Genomic DNA, 5939 nt, shown 5'->3' on the forward strand with positions numbered 1-5939 from the left:
ACTTGGTGGTGTCATCTTGGGAAAAAGTCAATGTGCATCTGCATGGACAAACAGGCTTATTTTCGGTCCCCTCTCTTTCATTAGCCTAGCTTCCTCGCACATGCCCGCTCTCCCATTGTAGCCACAAGTAGAACCATTTCTCTTCTCAAGGGTCAATGTAATATATTGGAGAGAGTTTATCTGAGAAGCTGCGTTGCGCACCAATCTGATCATCTTCATGCATTGAAGATCATTGGTGCCCGACATGCTTCCTGATGATTGCATCACTGTAATTGCTTCTGTGATCTAACACAGTTTTTGCTCTGGTTCTTTCTGGGTTTGCGATGCTGTTATGAAACCCAGCCAAGCAATTGCATTTCCTTCTTGAGATCTTTTGCTGCCGTATTTCTTACATCCTGTCTATGCATCAATGCATGATCATGGGATTGTAATAAAAATGACAAGAAGTCGTTTCCTATGTAATTCAATAGTTATTAGACATCTATCAAAGCTAAAGCACAACATACAGCGTTGAGATAAGCATAACATTAACATCATCATCATGGTTTCATTCAGATTTGGGCCTATGCTTTTCCAGAGAATAAAAGATGTTTTCTTTTTCTTTTTCTGTTGTCTATGTCTTTATAATTTTATCCCGAATCACATAGATAATCTTATCTTGAGAAGTTCACTTCAATGAAGACAGTACGTAGTATAATTTTATTCCGAATCACATAGTTGATCATATTTTGAGAAGTTCGCTTCAATGAAGACAGTATGTAGAATTGAAACCGCACGTGGTTGCATATCTAAAGCTTTTGATCCTCTCTCACAAATTGCATAGAAGTAACTGCACTGGAAAAAAAATAGCTGTTCTTTGCAACAAAAGGTAGTGATACATCTAATATTCACTACTCTCACGACGAGTTTGCAAAGTGCGACTATAAGATGTAATTCAGGAGTTATTGATTTGCCTTAAAAATATATGACCTGTATTTTTTGCGATTTGATTATTAAAATAACCCTCATTAACAAAAAAAAAGACTCACATATTTTGTCCCACTCTGAAATTTACAGGAGGAAATTTCAAGCCCCATAGCTGCTCATATTCTTGACTTCTATGATGGTGGCCTTGGTATGACCTCTTTGCTGCGGCGACTACCACCTCCGGTCCATTCCCTGCCACTGATGATGATGTTTCTTCGTCTACCACTACCACCCCGCCTATCTGCAGCTACGGTGATGACGCTCCCGCTGCTGGTGCCACAGCCTACTCCCCATTGCCATCCTTCGACACCACTCTCACAGCCCTCCTTGAGGAAGAGCAACACCGTGGCCTTGACACTGAGCTCCTTCCACAGATCGATGGCCTTTCAGAAGTAGCATACTATCCAACTGCCACCGATGAGGCCGGCATAGGCCAATTCAACCAGATGGGACTTCCAGAGACCTTAGCTGAACAGGTGCCTCCAATGCAAATGAGCAGCAGTGCATCTGTCTTGATGCCACCCACTTCAGACTATGATGAGTGCTACACAGCAGCGTGGGTTCATGGGTCTGGATGGAGCCATGTACCAGCAAACTGGAGCAATTCTTCCAGGCTGCAATGCAGAAGCATCACAACAGGGATTCTTCAACAGTGCCAGCAGCAATAGTACGGTAATGATTGGCGAGTATCAGAAGATGATGGAAGGTGAATGACTGACCACACATATAACGACACAGATTCCATGCAAGGGACATTTAATACTAATGCAGAGATGCAGGTAACATTCAAAAACCTATGTATACCACAATGATGCCAAATAAAAGCACAGGTCAAGTAACCAGATGACCATGCATATCATTTCCCATTCTTACAGCGTTATATTAACTAAACAGGTAGGAGGAAATAATCAGCACTTAATAAATGGATGCAATGGGAACCCAACAACATTACCTCCAACAGAACTATCAGGATTGGAAGACTCCACATTTAAGGTTGTCCGCTTGTCACCTGAAGAAAGAAAGGAAAAGATCCATAGGTATATAAAGAAACGGAACGAGAGAAATTTCAGCAAAAAAATAAAGGTACCATTGAGCATTTTAATAGAGCAATACTTGTGCATGGACATCTTAATTACCAATTCAGCTGTGCTGACACACAACAAAATGCAGTACGCTTGTAGAAAAACCTTGGCAGATAGCAGGGCCCGTGTCCGTGGAATGTTTTGCAAAGAATGATGAACTCTGTGAAGCAGCACAATCAGGCTCCCAGAGTCATGAACATTATGAACAAACTGTAAGTTTTCAACTGTACTATAGTCTTATCAGACAGTCCAGTATAACTAGAAGAAATGGCGACAGTAAATGTTAAGGGAAATGTAACTTGGCGCACCATGGAGACAAATCATGAAATACATAATCATTTGTTTCAACTTCCTATTTATCCATTCTAACAAACATTAGCTAGGATATCTACTGGACACCCATGTCACTAGTGATTGAGCACAAGATTGTAGTGGATGAGAACATGTGGCCATGAGTTTAAGTTCCTATCCCATTAAAATTAAGAAAAAAATTCTTATTATGTATGCTCATTGTTTTTAAACGAAAACCTGGCATATTTCTATGCATAGTTAACAAGAACTCTTACCTTTTTCAGGACCATATGAAAGAAGAAGACATGATGGACACATCTGACATTCTTGCGCAACTGAGTGGATTAAATTCCTACAACTACAAGTATAAATGCACCATCGAATCATGGATATGATTCCCAAGTCTCAAACACACAAACTAAGACCCAGTGTCTTATTTCAAGCTGTGTAACATCGAGCACAATTTTTTTTGTTTCATTTTCCATTAAAATAAACTTACAGCATTAGAAGCCCAATTGCAGGTCAAGAACTTAGTTCAATCAATGTAGATTTAATGTATGTGTCAATCTGCTAACACTTCTTTACCTTTGTCATAAGTGAATGTGGTAGTTAGTCTCCAGAACAGCGATTTGTGTATATAACTATGCCATTTATAGAGGGAAATAAAAGTTCCGAGGATCTCTTAAATATTTCTTTGTTGCAGAGTCTAGAATTGGTCTGCTCAGAGAATTCCAAGGAAGCAAGTAGAAATGATACATCAGAGTAATAAAAATAACATGGTAAAAGAGCATATTAATAGTGATTTGTGTATATAACTATGTCATTTATAGAGGGAAATAAAAGTTCCAAGGATCTCTTAAATATTTCTTTGTCGCAGAGTCTAGATTTGGTCTGCTCAGAGAATTCTAAGGACAACAAGTAGAAATGATACATCAGAGTAATCAAAATAACATGGTAACAGAGCATAATAATAAGTAAACTTAATATATTGGAGTGTCACCTTGCTGCCTTTTAGCCTGTGCCCCTATGTGCAGAAGGATCAGGAGTTCAAACCAACAAAGAACAATATAAATAAGCATAGCAAAAATGTTTAAGACTATACTCATGAGTTTAGTAAGGTTCATGATCTTGCTCATAATTCATAGGCCCATGCAATTGTAGATCCAATTCTGTTGATTTTCTGTTTTAGTGGAGTTGTCCAAGAACAAGCTACAAACAGACTTATAGTGTATCCACAGTTGCGTTAGGGCAAAGATTAAAATCCTAATCAACAAAAATGTTTTCCTCTGAAGTATAATCACCACCTGTGTCATTTAATAAGTAACCAAAGTGTAAGACATACCACACTGCAGGTAGGCAATGTGAAGCTCTAGTAGTACTACCACATTACAAATCTCCATTTCGACTAAGCTACAATACAAACAATGATCACTCAAACCAACATTCTACAGAACTGGAACTCCGACTGGATGGCAATCTAGAAAACAACAGTCAAAATTCCATGTCAGAATTTATACTGTCAAACATGACTTTATCGATGAAGTCAATGCAGTTGAATTGCTGTACAGTTTCTTCAACCACACTTGTCTGACATACAAGAATATAGTTGCACCACTGGATCAAAAATCACCTCTACATATGTATCTGGTATAGAAGCAAATGTACAAACAGTTATGTGCTAAGCCTAGCTCATACTCATTAATGTTGTCACCTGGGGCACTGGCATAGCAAGTGAGAGCAATTCTGAGGTCCCTCGCTCCTCCAAATCGCACCAATCAAAATCCATCTCAGCTATAATCGGATCGAATAGTACAACTTGGGGTTCAGATTTGCTACACCCAAGCAGGACTAAGCTACTGGGTCTGGTGAATCCGAGGAACCTGACACAGCGAGGGCGTCCGTAACCCCAGAATCGGCCCCCAACCCAGACAGCGACCTTAGAGACGATGACGGCGACCTTGATGACCACCCCGAGCGCGTCGACCCCGTTCCTGAACCCCTTGTGCACCTGGAGCACATTTGTGAGCCTCCCCGCGCAACGGCGGCACGGCCGTGCCCCTCCCTCCCCAACCGGCGGCGCACGGCCCACCTGAACCAGCAGCGCGCCGCCACCCCCTTCCTGAATCGGCGTCGGGCGGCCCCTTCCCTCACCACCATCAGCGACAGCCGCGGCCCCTTCCCCAACCACCGCTAGCAACGGCCGCGGCCCTCCCTTCCCTCAGCACCAACACCGGCGGTGGCCATCGCTTCCTCCACCAGCAGCCACGACGGCTGCCACTTTCCCCAGTAGTGGTGGCAGGCCCTTGCTTCTTCCTTTCCGGATGCAGCGGCCGCGGCCTCACGTCTAGATCCGGACGGCTTGGCCGGCGGCGGCCACAAGCAGTACCTCCTTTGGACGCGCTGGCGGCATCTCCTGTGGTGGCGCGGCCCTAACAGTGATGGATTGCTCTATGCACGTCATGATTTCGGTACAATAATCCCCAGCATGGTTTCTATTCAATTCATTCATGAGTTTTTTGCGCTTTGCCTTGGTATGATGTGCAGTGAAATTAAAAATATTAATTTTTTGGTTATATGCTCCATGAGTTAGGTTTTTACATGTTCAGATTCAGTCTTGCTATGATGATTGTTCATGAGTTTGATTTATTATGCTTTGTCTTGATTTGATGTGCCGCTCGCGTGGGCAGCGTCGAGCCCAGGCCAGTGTGCATAAGTTTCTATGCGTGACTATACTTTTGTTGAAATGCATAGCCTGTCTGCTAGTTGCCAAGTTCATTGAGTGCATTCTATGCCTTTGTAAAATTCAAAGGAAAAATATTCCTATGCTTCTTGAGCCAACCGAAGCAAGCATGCATTAGGTTTTTGCTTGAACGAGAATGGTTGCCTGCTGCAGCAAGGTGTTGTGGCCATCGTCTTGTAGCAATTTCGCACTGCATATTGATATTTGTTCATGCTTCGTTTTTTTTACATTGTTGGAACAGATTTATATGCATCATTGGAGCACATTTATATACATTATCCGATCACATTTTATACATATTGCTGGCTGCTGGTTATGTTTTTTTTATTCATAGTTTTGCATGCATAATTTTTTAGAGAAGCAGTTGCCTGGCTGCGTCGCGTGGGGGCTAGCTAGGACGGCCGCGTGGCCGAGCGGCGACGCCCTCTCACCTGCCTCCAGATCAAGCAGCGACGCCCTCATCTCCCGACGTCTCTAGCAGCCACGGCGCCCCGTCCCGATCTGCGGCTTCGGCGACCTCGCATAGGTGACCGTGGCATCCCACCGCAAGCTGCATTTTTGGAGCAAGGTTTTTATGCATCTTGTTCTTCCATTTTTTATGCTTATTGAGCCATCAATGCAAGCAAGCATTGGCCGCTATCCAAACACGCCGCTGACCTTTATCCTTTCTGCAGCTTCGTCAAGTTCGCAGTCAACAGGAGCACCTCGGATGCCCAACTGAGCAGCACGTCCGAAGTGTCTGTTTCATTTTTTTCCTCACAGTGCTCATTTCTGGATTTATGCAGATTTGTTGGAAAATTTCTATATTAGGTCAACCAAAACTGCCAAAAAACTTCGAAGAGGATACATGGGCCATTTTG

At 42.9% G+C, this 5939-nt stretch overlaps 1 pseudogene; it reads left to right on the forward strand.

Moving 5' to 3' along the window:
- Positions 1-244: 244 nt before the first annotated feature.
- On the forward strand, positions 245-2734 carry LOC101753368 (annotated as a pseudogene).
- Positions 2735-5939: the final 3205 nt, after the last annotated feature.

The sequence above is a fragment of the Setaria italica genome, chromosome III (genome assembly GCF_000263155.2).
Source record: "Setaria italica strain Yugu1 chromosome III, Setaria_italica_v2.0, whole genome shotgun sequence".
Classification (NCBI taxonomy): domain Eukaryota; kingdom Viridiplantae; phylum Streptophyta; class Magnoliopsida; order Poales; family Poaceae; genus Setaria; species Setaria italica.